This window comes from Pimephales promelas, chromosome 8, assembly GCF_988280905.1.
Source record: "Pimephales promelas chromosome 8, fPimPro1.hap1.1, whole genome shotgun sequence".
NCBI lineage: Eukaryota > Metazoa > Chordata > Actinopteri > Cypriniformes > Leuciscidae > Pimephales > Pimephales promelas.
In genome coordinates this window covers 24506135-24520279 of record NC_142776.1, presented here as the reverse complement: position 1 = coordinate 24520279, position 14145 = coordinate 24506135, and the positions used below count along the sequence as shown (strand labels likewise).

Here is a 14145-nt window from a genome sequence, read left to right as displayed (position 1 = left end):
ACAGTAGTACCCTGTTTGTAACTCTACAAGCAGACGAGCCCGAGGTTCTCATTAGTACTCTGGATTACAGAGCGAGAAAGCAAAAGCAAAGGTGTTTTCTTGAGCTGCACAGAGAGAACACGGAAGTGAAGGGGGAAGGGATGAACGGATACAGGGAGATGACAGGGAGAGAGGGGTTGGTGGCGACAGAGAGGAGGGAGGTTATTGAGCCCAAGCAAGTGACAGCCAGGTGCTAGCTGTGTCTGTGTGGATCATTCACATCCCACGGGATCCACAACAGCAGACACATATGTACAGCCAGGTTCCAACAGAGATAAGACCGATGCCCCACATTGATAATCATTTGCTAGCTGTGAGAGTCAAACACATGGTGAGAGCCAGTGTAATCCACATTGTATACATATAAAACACCTCTATTGTTTTTTGCAATTGCACTCAGCAAACACACACATATGGACACACACACACACACACATAAAAATGCACAATACTTTCATTAGATGCTGCCTTCCTTCCGTCTTCCCGAGGGCTCCAGAAAAACAGCACAATTTAAATGTATCAGGAAGCGCTCCTCACTATGTACCCAAAGAATTACATTAAGCAAGGTCTATACACACTATCACACATACACACACACACACACACACATAATGGAGAGGAGATGAGCTGGCTATATGCCAGAAAGGAAAAAAAAGAGACCGGCAGTTATTCCTGCACTGCAGTAATATCAGCAACAGAGTCATTAAAAAACCCAGCGACACAGTCCAATCACACACGTATGTACAGACGCATGCATGCACATGTAAATACAATGGCAGACTGAGATTCTCACCTGTACTCACATGCTACATGCATCCCAAAGCTTGTAAGTATGTACGCATCATCGTGAGAGATGGAAAATGATGGAAGACAGATAGGGAGAGGGAGAAACAGAGACAGCCCCAGAGTGACAGAGAGAGGTGGGGGAGGAAAGGAATTCCTCTCACCTAGCATGTGCTGTGAATGCTACTCCCCTTCTGTCAACCAAAAACATGTAACACCCCCTCCCTTCCTTTCTTTGAACTTCAACCTGATAACGCAAGAAGGATAAAAGAGGGGAGATGGATTTGATATTTGCTATGGAAACATGCAAAGGAAGTCTACAGTATATGAAGAGTTCAGATGCAAAAGCCTCTAAGTGCCATTTGAAATTTTCTTCTAGAATGATCATTTTTATCAAGCTTATATATTCAAGTTCAGTAATTTCACTTAAATGACAATTAATAGGTTATCTTCATTGCAATTTAAGTGAAATTACTGAACTTAAACATACAAGCTTGATAAAAATGATCATTCTAGAAGAAAATTTCAAATGGCACTTAGAGGCTTTTGCATCTGAACTCTTCATATATATATATATTTATATATATGTATATATATATATATATATATATATGAAGAGTTCAGATGCAAAAGCCTCTAAATGCCATTTTAAATTTTCTTCTTTAATGATGATTTTTATCAAACTTGTATATTTAAGTTCAGTAATTTCACTTAAATAACAATTAATAGGTAATTATCATTGCCATTTAAGTGAAATCACTGAAATTAAATATACAAGTTTGATAAAAATGATCATTCTATAAGAAAATTTCAAATGGCACTTAGAGGCTTTTGCATCTGAACTCTTCATATATATATATATATATATATATATATATATATATATATATGAAGAGTTCAGATGCAAAAGCCTCTAAATGCCATTTGAAATTTTCTTCTAAAATGACCATTTTTATCAAGCTTATATATTTAAATTCAGTAATTTCACTTAATACTTAATACTTTATACTGTATATATATATATATATATATATATATATATATATATATATATATATATATATATACAGTATATATACATACTGTGTATCTTAAAAAATGTATCAAAAATGTATCTTAAGCTCACCAAGGCTGCATTCATATGAAATTGGATTAAATGGCAAAGCTGGAAGTTTCAGCATCATTACTCCAGTCTTAAGTGTCACATGATCCTCCAGAAATCATTCTAATATGCTGATTTAGTGCAAAAAGTAACATTTCTTTTTATTACCAATGGTGAAAACAGTTGTGCTGCCTTATTGAGCATTTTTTTAGGATGTAGCATTGATTTGAAATATAATATTCTGAAACATTGTAAATACCTTTACACTTTCGAATAATTTCATGCATCCTTGCTGAATAAAAATATTAACTAATTAATTTTTATCCTACTGACCCCACAATTTTATCTAAAATTCTAAAAATATGTTGTTTTCCAGTAAAATATCTAAACATTCTTCAAACAAAATAAATCTGATGAAGCAGAAATAAGATAATAATAATTGCTTTCAGAGAATATGGCTTGACATAAGTTTAGTGTTTATGCATGAAATTTGTAAACAATTTTACATGACATAATTATATGCTTAAATTATATTAAAAATAATATTAATTCAATATATATTATCTGCATGATAAGAAATATAAAATTATGTACTGTATATTGTTAAGGATGTTTAAAATTTTACTGGAAAAGTTTTTTGAAGACAATTAGTTTTACAGTGCATAGATACTGGACAGGCAATTTATTCTGCTATGGCGAGATATTGGTCCTGGACGAAAAGAAAAACACAAAACACAAGCAAGAAAATGCATCAAAGATGAGTAAGAAAAATTAGAAAACAGTAGGCCTACTCATACTTTTTTGAAGGTTCAGTCAACTGCTGCAGTAACTCCCTCTGCCCTCCTTTTGACACAGACCATCAGAGAATTGACCCGACGATGACCGTTGCCTAATGAAATGACCCATAGAGGGGAGCTCTATTACTTTCTCACCCTTTTTCTCATGTGGTTTTTTCTTACATTCTCTCTCCCCTTCAATAACTCTCTCTCTCCCTCAATGACTTAATACTCTATTCTTAAAAAGTTGTTTATTGCTGAAGTTAACTTTCCCTGTAGCCCCAGGATAATGTCAAAATTGTGTGGCATGGGTCCCGCCAAAGGGGTGGAGGTTAACCAGTAACAATGCAGCAGATCTCCACCACAACTTATCTTCTCATAACACTTGCACCTCAGTCAGGAGTGCAGCAGCTCATTTGTTGAGGTGCAAGTGTAAGACAACATGACAATTCTAACTTGAAGTCTCTATGTCTCATGCATTATATTCTGATTCTTTTGAAACGGTGTTTTGTGAGGAGCAGACTGAAATTTAAGTAGTTATTCACTGAAAATTATAACATCCACCGTAGTTTTCTTTGGCACTTTCATAAGAGTTCAAGAAAGAAACGGCAATGTCCAGTTCTTGAACGAAATATTCTAGCGGATGTTTTGCCTCACGAAAACCGTGGCTGATCCCTTTACAAACAGGACTGGTTCAGTTCTCAACTTACAAACACAATAATGCAGTTGCTACGGCTATTATCAGTACACAGAAAGGGATGATTTTAAGCAATTCAATGGACGATTCTCCCAAAACAGACTATTTTATCATCCTTTCCTCACTCTAACGTCATTCCAACCAACAAGACTTTCGTTCATATTTGGAACACAACATATAAACATAAATGATAGTTGTATTGGCTTGGAATGACATGACAGTGAGCGATGCCATTTTTATCATCCTTAGTTTGTTATGTATATGTGTCAAAAGAAACAGAAAAAGAGGATTAGACTGACAGGAGATGCAAAATTATTATTAATATGTCCACTCACATCTTTATTGTGCATTGCATGATCAAGTCACTAGAAACATGGCTCTTAATACCATGACGCACCTTCATAAAGGTCTAAAAAAATAGTATTTATTTGTATGTGCCTGAGATGACCCCACAGATAAGCCAGCTTGTCTTCTTGTCACATATTCTACTATGAAGTGCTCCTTTTGCCTTTTTCATTTGGAGAAAACAAATTGAAGTGGCCCCTTAAGGAGGAAGCTATTCAACTCTGCAATGTGCTTGAGAGGTCTGTCTAATCACAGAATTGAGATGGCCCTGCCATGTCTATAATTCACTGGTGTCCAGAGTGAGTCATTGTCCAGTCTCAGAGCCCAGTTTAAAAGTGGACTTGGAGAGAGGTGGAGGTGTTTAGTGCTCAGTGAAATGCAGTGCACCCTGTAGCCATAAAGTGCTCTTCCTACTTCAGTCAACAGTGGCCTTGAAGACACTAATAAAAAGGAGAATTCAAACATGCATACAAAACACTCACTCGTGTATTCTCACTCTCTCGGATACAGACCGACAATCATTCACACTTTTAAAAACACAGGCATGCTGCAAATGTGATGCATGGATAAATAATTTATATTCAATACTGCAATATTCCATAAAAAATAAGAATTGTCAATTTTGATTTCATGGTTACTTTAATCTTTCAAAGACTGAATGTACTCCTACTGTTCCTTTGACTGTCCCTTGGCTGAATTAGAGGAAAATATGTGTAATACTCAGACCCCCTACATTTTACACGCGAGCTGGCAGTTGAACACGAACACGCTCATTAACGCGGTTGTCGACTGTGGGTCTAAAGGAAAGAGCGAGAGTGAGCGTATAAGCAATCAATATCAGTGATGTTCATAAAATAGGTCACATAAATACCCAATGCCAAAACATAGCCATCTTTATCAGCCATAAAAGCTGACAACTTTACACAGTACAGGGCTGTGTACACACACTTGAGAAACTTATGGCCCTATCTATTATTTCAAGGTCCGGTAAAGCTGCAGGATATCATATCTGCCCTAACATATGTCAGACTCACATATTTGCACATTTCACTGCATATTTTTCCATGTATAGTGTTAACAGGTCTCAGCTTCAGACGGAATGCTCACGGACCGCCCAGAGGCTGTTCATTCGAAATAATCACGATGAGAAACTATGATCACATTTGCTGCTGCCTTTTTTCAGTGTTCAAGTAAAAACATTTTTTTTCCCATATGTGTCTATTATTTTAGCATAATAATTAGACATAATGTACAGTATAGATATGATATAACCCACCCATAAAAGGCATTTAAAACACAATATAATATGTATTGTGAAAAGCGCTATATAAATAAATGTGACTTGACTTGACTTGACTTAAAAAACAATCCAAATAATGATTAGTTGCTTTGTATTATGTCAATCAGGGGTGCGTTTTCCGAAAGCATCGTTAGCCAACTATGGTCGCAAGTTCCGTCGTTATCTTATCAGCATAGTTCAATGAGTCAGTAATGTGTTAAATATGAATATTTTTCTTACACAAATTCGTCGCTTTGCTTCCGAAGGCCTTTATTAAACACCCAGAGCCGTGGAGTTATTTTATGTTAGACTGACTTTTTTTGAGCTTCATACTTATGGTTACAATTCACTGTCTGCCATTTTCAAGCTCTGAAGCATCAGTGTGTTTAATATAGGCTAACTTGTATTCGTCTGAAAGAAGAAAGTTATATACACCTAGGATGGCTTGAGGGTGAGTAAATCATGGGGTAGTTTCCATTTACTCCTTTAAGTTAAGTAGCAAAGACATATTATGGCTATTCAGCTATGACTATCGGCCCAGTGAATTATTTTTTTTTTTTTGCTTATTTTGAATATACAGAATTCGGAATTATATAGATGGTGTTAATTGGACCTGAGAGTGTCATTGGTGGTTGAAACCATTATCAAATTAACCATTTTTTTAAATGAACATTCAAGGGGTGGGGGATTTGCGGGTCCAACTCCAATTCTGAGATGTAAGATGTACTGTAAGGTTGAGGGTGGGCCGGACAGTGTGGGGTGCCAATCTCATGATTAATTTGACAATTTCGACTTGGTGGTAGTCAGCAATCAAATGCATGTTCAACACCATACTGCTCAGCGATAGTGAATACGCATTAACATTTTGTTTCATACTTGTTTCAAACAAAATTATTTAGATAAATCAAGTAACCAACTTCAAGTGACTCGACTTTCTGAAGAAAGAGAAAAACGTGTTAACTACAGTGACAACACAGTGAGCCATGAATGCCCTCCGCTGGCTTTAACCACAATCCTGTATCAAATTCTGCTCTCTCCTTAAAGCTTCACTGCACACTGGCATCTGTGTCATGCGGCTCTCTTAAGGCATGAGAGGAACTGATGTTAATGCTCACACAATGTGAAGTGAGCTATGTGAGCATCTTTGTAGATTAGATTACAAATTATATGGCATTACTCATCATTCTTCGGTAAACCTCAAAACCACCCTTGGCTGGAGTAAGGGTGACCAAACTATTTAACAGATCAAGTGCTCCCACATCAAAAAATGGCATATCTTGTGTTTCTATTTACTGGGTTTGTAAATCTGGCATCTTGCTCAAATTAGATCTTGATTAGAGGCTAGTAAAATTACCTTTTGTACAAAAGTGTTCACATGATTATTGTATATTGTGGCGAACAGGACGACCGAGGCACATGAGAGAATGGCGCGAGGCTGGTGGTGCGATTGCTAATGAACTGTGAGGACACCGGTCTCGCCATCCTCTCACGTCCCTCGGCCGTCATGTTCGCCATATATATATATATATATATAATTTTTTTTGTGCAGTATAAATGGTTTAAATACAAAATCATACAAAATCAGATCACGCCCTATTTTTTTCTTGTTTGAGAAGCCGTTTAAATCAGATATACATCACAATAGGGAAGAAAAATCTATTGTAATATCTGTTTTTTGCTAACTTTAATATATATATATATATATATATATATATATATATATATATATAACTTTAATATATAAATATAAATAAATATAAAGTTTAAACTTTTATATATATATTTAAACTTTCCCAAAGATTAATGAAATGCTTGCAAACTTGGGATGAACTGACACTGGGATGAAATTTTGAGACTGTGGAATTTCAAGACCCTCAAGGAGAGGGAGGAAAGAAAGGAACCCTAGCATGTGACTAACACAGACTTACACAAAAAGAGAAAAAAAGACAGAGAGATATGAACCGGAATAACTATGAATGACTTAAGCAGAGCGAGAGAGCTGTTGAGAGAGGAGAGAGACAGACATTGCTTCTGGTAAAAGATGTTTATAAGGAAAGAGAAAGATGTGCAATTCTTCGGTAACATCTTAAATGAAGAGGAGAGCAAGAAGAAGGAATGTAAAAAGTATGCTTTTGGCAACGGCTGGAGCTGAGGGAGGAGTGGAGAGCTGAACTTGTGATAAAGTGAGGTTTGAATGGGTTTCCTGGGGAAGAGTGCAGTGTGAGAAAGACAGATAAGAACGTCAGGCTGTTTGTGTTCAAACTGCCATGTCTGGACCAGACTAGGATACAGAATAATGGGGAAGTCTGAGAACGAGAGAGAGACCACAACAATAAAACTGTGTGGCCCTGTCAAGAGTATCTAGCATAGATTTAGTCGTAAGTAATTGGCATGGAAGTTCCCAGAAATGGTTCAAATTCACACAGTCATGAAAATATATATAATTGCTCTGCATGATACTTCAGTGAATTCAAAAGTAGTCGTAAAGTTCAATTGAAATTAATTATACAATCACATCTGACAAAATATTGTCGAGACAGATTAAATTGTAATTGCAAAAATGATATGTTGTTAAAAATGTTATACTAATAAAATGAATAATTATATCGTTATGGTTTTAACATTGCAAAAATAAATATATAAAGCTAGAAAATTATTATGGAAAATAGTACTCATATTGCTTATACATAAACATTGACAGGAATTCAATTTCTTATTTCATTTATTTCATCTGGAAATAATCATATCGATATATTAAAATAATATATAAATAATTATAACAACAGGTTTTAAAAGGGAAAAAAGTTTGGTCAGTCAAACAGATCCACCACCAAATTCATGCCAATTAGATTACAAGGTTACAGTTTTGGGCTGGTCGGGATGCTGAAAAAGTGCAATGTTTTGACTTTGCCACAGACTTTACTTTTCAGGGAAATCAATCTCATCAAATTTGCATGATCCTCGAACCTCATACTAAAATCTCCGTACTTGAGAAGACAAAATGGCTGGAAACTAGAATCCAGTCAGGGGCCACTATGGGCAAAGGAGGCACATTAAGGCATGGGTATCGATTTTCTCTCAAAAAATGAGCTCTAACATCCCCCACCAACCCACATTTAAAATGGTGCTGATGCCATTCTGTAGCATATCAGTTCACCATTAGTCTACAAGGAAATGAGACCAAAGTACGAAATGAAAATACAGCAAGAAAACACTGGTGTAAAGGTATTTACACATACTGTAAAGGTATTATGCAAATCAAGTAACAGCAAAATTACTGCTAAAAAACATAATGTACAAATTTACATGGCATGATTCTTCAACTTTCATTCTGTTTCTGAGTGCTTTCTATATCTTAAAGGGTTAGTTCGCCCAAAATTATGTCATCATTTGCTCATCCACATTCATGTCGTTCCAAACTTGTAAGACTTGCATTCATCTTCGAAACACATATGAAGATATTTTTAATGAAATTTGAGGGATTTCTGTCTCTAGAAAGTTCATTGTCGTGTTACGTAGCATGTTTGAGCTTCCGCAAGAACCAATGAGGTTCATTCTCTGCAAGAACCAATGAAGTAAATTCTCATGTTATGCAGCTCGTTTAAGCTTTCACAAGAACCAATGAGGTTCATTCTTTGCAAGAACCAATGATGTTCATTTTCGTGTTACACGGCACATTTTAGCTTCTGAAAGAATCAATTAGCTACATTTTTGTGTATTGTGTGTTACGCAACATGCTTGAGCTTCCACAAGAATCATAAGGTTTGTTCTTGTGGGTCAAGCAGGTTTGGTTGATGTTCACTGATCAATTTTTATATGTGAATAAAAGCCTATTCAATCTGATCATCATATAAAGCAATCGTGTCTTCGGGAAATATGGACGAAACCAGAGTCAAAGTGGTAGTTGCAGACTGTACATGAAGGGACAAAAATTGCTCAGATTTCATAAAAAATATCTTCATTTGTGTTCCGAAGATGAATAACAAGTCTTACAGGTTTTGAACGACAGGAGGGTGAGTAATTAATGACAGAATTTTCTTGTTTTGGGTGAACTGTTCCTTTAACAATAAATTTACATTACATAGAATATATATATATATATATATATATATATATATATATATATATATATATATATATATATGAAGAGTTCAGATGCAAAAGCCTCTAAGTGCCATTTGAAATTTTCTTTTAGAATGATCATTTTTATCAAGCTTGTATATTTAAGTTCAGTGATTTCACTTAAATGGCAATGATAATTACCCATTAATTGTTATTTAAGTGAAATTACTGAACTTAAATATACAAGTTTGATAAAAATCATCATTAAAGAAGAAAATTTCAAATGGCATTTAGAGGCTTTTGCATCTGAACTCTTCATATATATATATATATATATATATATATATATATATACAGTATATATATATATATATATATATATATATATATATAATGAAAGTTTATTGTTAAAGGGATAGTTCACCCAAAACAATATATAGAGTGCACAAAAATATCAGAGCAAATTGTGCTTGAATAAACTGAAACTGAGTGTAAAGTTGGGGACACTTGTCTTATCTCTAAGATTTTTGCATGAAAGTGAAAAAGTGCACCACAAAGATTTTCAAGTTGCTTATTCTAAATGCGCCACATTGACCAACAGAAAGCTGCTTGGTTTGAAAGTGGCTTTGTTGTGAAAGTGGCTTCATGCATCGCTATAGACAATGGACCTTTTTTCCCTGCAAAATTTCACCACTGTTGAGTAATTTGGTCAATGCACCACTGTGCGTTTGAGTGAACAAGAGAGAAAGACAGAAAGAAAATAAGCTCTTTTCGTTGTCTCCTAAATGGACAAGATCTGTTTTGTGTGTACAGGGCACATTCTGGAACTCTGCAGATCTGCTGCTGGGGGCTGTTTGTGCTCTGCTGCTGAAGATGTGGCCAAATTGCTCCCACTATCAATAATCATGAGGTTCCCAGCCAGGCATGTGTGTGTGTGTGGGGGGCTCTGAGAACAAGAGCTCAAAATATGTTCAGTGGATTAACCCCATTTTTACTTCCCTTTTCTTTCTTGTTCTCTACATGCACGATTAGATATTTTAATTTTAAAGATTATTTTACAGTGCATTTCATTCCTAATTAAAACATAACCCATATAATGTTCCAGAGTGGAAAAAAACAACAACATATTGCAGTATTTAAATAACATCTTTGCAGTTATTCTTGACATATAGGATTTATTTGTGATAAATTAGTAAATGTGCAAGGTTTTCGTCTGGGTTAATAGGGGCGAGCACAAATCGGTACGACTTTCTTTAGTGGAAACCGATTTTAGTTAGCAAATACATCATGTAAAATAAAGGTATTCAGTACTGTAAAACCCTTACAGTGACTATTCAAATAAATCTGTCAAATTATTATTTTATTTAATAATAAAGTTACCAATACCCTGAACAGCACATTTCTATGCATTATTTTTTTTTTAGAGTTTAGTAAAACAAAATAACCCTAAACTTATCCACCGTTTAGGGAATTCCTTTTTTGTTTATGCAATGTTTTTTTTGTTTTTTTTTCCATGGAAAACGAGCGCTGAATGAATTCATCTTGAGCATTAACAAAATATTGTGTTAAGAGCATAACTATTTAATGGATCCCACATGGGTAAACAAAAATGTTTTTTTTTTTTTTATTTATTCATTCAGATGAAAAACATCAGCCCATTCTCACCCCCAAGGCGTCACTTAACTGATGCCTTGGGAAGCATTTGGACATGCTTCAATATCTGACGCTTTAGGCGCCCTTTAGCGTCAGTTAGATGACGCCCTAGGATCGCGTGTACCCTACCCCCACACCCAAACCTAACCGCGTCCTCTAACTGACGCTTTCCTTTAGCGTCAGTTAGATGACGCCGTAGGATCGCATCATGTAAGTGACGCTAAAGGGCGCCTAAAACGTCAAATATTGAAGCATAGTCAAAGGTGACGCCTTGGGGTGAGAATGCGTTGAAAACATACACAGGCTGATGGGATGCAGGTTGCTCAGCCTAAACAGAAACCATCTCCTTCTCTAATCATTATGTATTAGAATGTATTAGAAGTACAGACAGACAAACAAATAGACAAAATAATTAGAGGTTAAAAGTTTGAAAATGGATCCAAAAACAAATATGCAAAGCAAACAAGAGTCTTGTCTGAATGGATGTGTGCAGCAGTCTATGCAGAACTCCCTCATGTTACACATGCTATTTCTGTCTTCCATTGATTTTTATTCATGTCATCAGTGAAAACAGGGGCAATTTAAAGGGATGGTTTACAAAAAACGAAAGAAAAAAAAGTAAAGATATTTTGAAGAATGTTGATAACCAAAAGGTTTTGGTTACCATTTGCTTCCATTGTAAAAGTTATACAGGTTTATAATTACATGAGGACAAGTACATGATGACAAAAAAAAAAGTGAACTATTACTTTAAGAGGAAGACTATGACTAAGTTTAAAAAATAATTAAAAAAAATACTTCATGTTCATGTGAACATCTATTTTTTTATGTAACAGTGGAATACGCTGGTTAATGAACCGTCAGCAGTCATTATTGTAAAGTAAAAATAATGCAATATTGACTGGTTGGCTTTATATTAGCCATACCAAACTAAGGCAGGTATTGTAGTGCGAGTCACCGTGGAGAGATGCTTTGGGCCGGACACACAGGGGTGACGGTGGGATAATGAAGGTGTGTGAGAAATTGAGCTGTCACTCTTCTGAGATAAAGATGCTCTCAGGAAATGTGACCTGATGTCAACAGATGAAGAGAGGTGTATACTGTATGTGTGAGGGCAAACACATATGTTGTTTGGGCCATTTTTCCATCCCTCCTGCTTGATTTACGTCTTGACATGAAACTGCTATTTTCGGGCCATTCCCCAATAACTTACTGTCACTCTTTCCTTTGTGCTGGAAATGTCTATCTCTGTGCTCTATCTGCTCCTCTCAAAACCTTACAGTCTGTCCATTGGGAATACAAACTGAAAATTAAATAGTAAAGGGATAGTTCACCCAGAAATGATATTTTGAGAAATGGTTTGTCTGTTTGTTTGTTTTTTTTGTCCATACAACGAATGTCAATGGGTCCAAATGTTGTTTGGTTCCCAACATTCTTTAAAATATAGATTGTGTTTATGTTTGTGTGTGTGTGCACGCGCAAAACAGAAATCTACACAGGTTTGAAACAAAATGGTTTTCATTTTCATTTTTGGGTGAACAATACCCTTTAATAATTGCTGTTTCTATATAAATCAACACTTACATAAACACTTTATTTCGATAGTCCACTTTAAACATTCTACTAACTATAAGTAACTTTTCAACTACATGTCAACTAACTGTCATTAGAGTATTAGTAGACTGTCAGCTTAATATCTGCTAACTCTTTATTTTGTTGGTCCCCCAACAGACATTCAACTGACTATAAGTAACTTGGCGACTACAAGTAAATGTACTCTCCTAACTCGAACCTTAACACCTAACCATAACCTAACAGTCTACTGACAGTCTACTATAATATACTAATACTCTAATGAGAGTTAGTTGACATGTAGTTGAAAAGTTACTTACAATTAGTAGAACGTCTAAAGTGACTATTGAAATAAAGTGTAACCAAATCATTTATAAATTATAAACCTTCCTTTCAGGATATCTTTAGGATATGTTTCTTGAGCACCAAACCAGCATATGAAAATGATTTCTGAAGGATCACGTGACACTAGAACCTGGAGCAACGACTGCTGAAAATTCAGCTTTGCCATTACAGAAATTAATAAAATAATAATAATAAATAAATACACTGTACTTATTAATAATAATTCACAAATTGCTGATTTTTTTTTTTAAAGCAAATAAATATAACCTTGGTGAGCACAATAGACCTTTCAAAAACATTTTTTTTTAAATCCTACCAACCCTAAACTTTTAAACTGTAGTGTATAGACTATTTTTTTAAAGCATAGAATCATTGGTTAAATAGCAACACATGCACACTCTTTTAAACACTAGTCTGAAAGCTAGTCTGCTGCTCATGTATGGAAAAAAGAATGCCCCCTTTACTGCTGTCATTGTATCATCCTTTCCCCAATAGAAACATGAACTTTCAACTTACACACACACACACACACACACACACACACACACACACACACACACACACACACACACACACACACACACACACACACACACACACACACACACACACACACACAAACAAGCAGCTGCAAACAAGCAAGAATGCTCATATAGAAATGCGATGACAGACAAGCAAAGGCCAGTGCCGCTAGTTCACATAAGCTTTAGCAACATGTATCTCTAACCCCTGCATGTATCTCTAAAGTCTGTCTGTTATATATAAACAGACAGACTTTAGCCAAAAAATGCTGACAGGGCTGCACATACACTCATAAAAAAATAAATATTTATAAAAATGTCGTACTGTATTTTTGAAATGCTTCATTCAGCACTTTGATGACAGTTTAAAAAAATACAACAGTTCAAAAAAAAAAAAAAAAACACAGAATGCAAAACAATGATTCGGTTTAAAGCAATACTGTATATGCTCTATCAGCGCAGTCTCATCCCAAGACGTCATATAATTGATGTCTTGGGACCATACGTCAACATCCGCCTTTTAAGGTACCCTTAAACGTCGGTTAGATGACGTTATCGGATCCTAACCCTACCCCAGACCTAAACCTACCCCTAAACCTACCCCGTCACCTAACCGACGTTAAAGGTAAAGCATCAGTTGTATGACGGCCGGGGATCTTCATGTAACCGACGTTTAAGGGTCCCCTAAACAGGCGGATGTTGACGTATGGTCAAAATACGTCCCAAGACGTCAGTTATATGACTTCTTGGGATGAGACAGTGTTAGCTCTATTTAATAGGCTGTCTAATCGATTGAGGAACTTGTACGCACTTTCATGCTGCTTTTCTGACTTGCAAATTTGCTGTCAACAGAATCACTCTTAAAACGATGCATGCTCTTCTGTTTGCTTTCGCAATTATGAGAGAGAAAAAGAGTGAAAGAGAAAGTGAATTGATTTTTTACTCTTTGCAAGTGGGGGTCATTTATCTCA

At 35.6% G+C, this 14145-nt stretch overlaps 1 protein-coding gene across 4 annotated transcripts in view; it reads right to left on the bottom strand.

The window, feature by feature from the left end:
* Positions 1–14145, bottom strand: part of kank4 (KN motif and ankyrin repeat domains 4) — a 52866-nt gene that overhangs the window by 21901 nt on the left and 16820 nt on the right. Inside the window, exon 1 of one of the 4 annotated variants that reach the window (XM_039691466.2) lies at positions 2722–2916. The exons of 2 other annotated variants lie outside the window; for them this stretch is intronic. The gene's annotated coding sequence lies outside the window, so the exon portion shown is untranslated. Of the gene's footprint in view, positions 1–832; positions 932–2721; positions 2917–14145 lie in introns of those variants that run through there. One more of the 4 variants, XM_089134220.1, reaches the window with a different exon arrangement.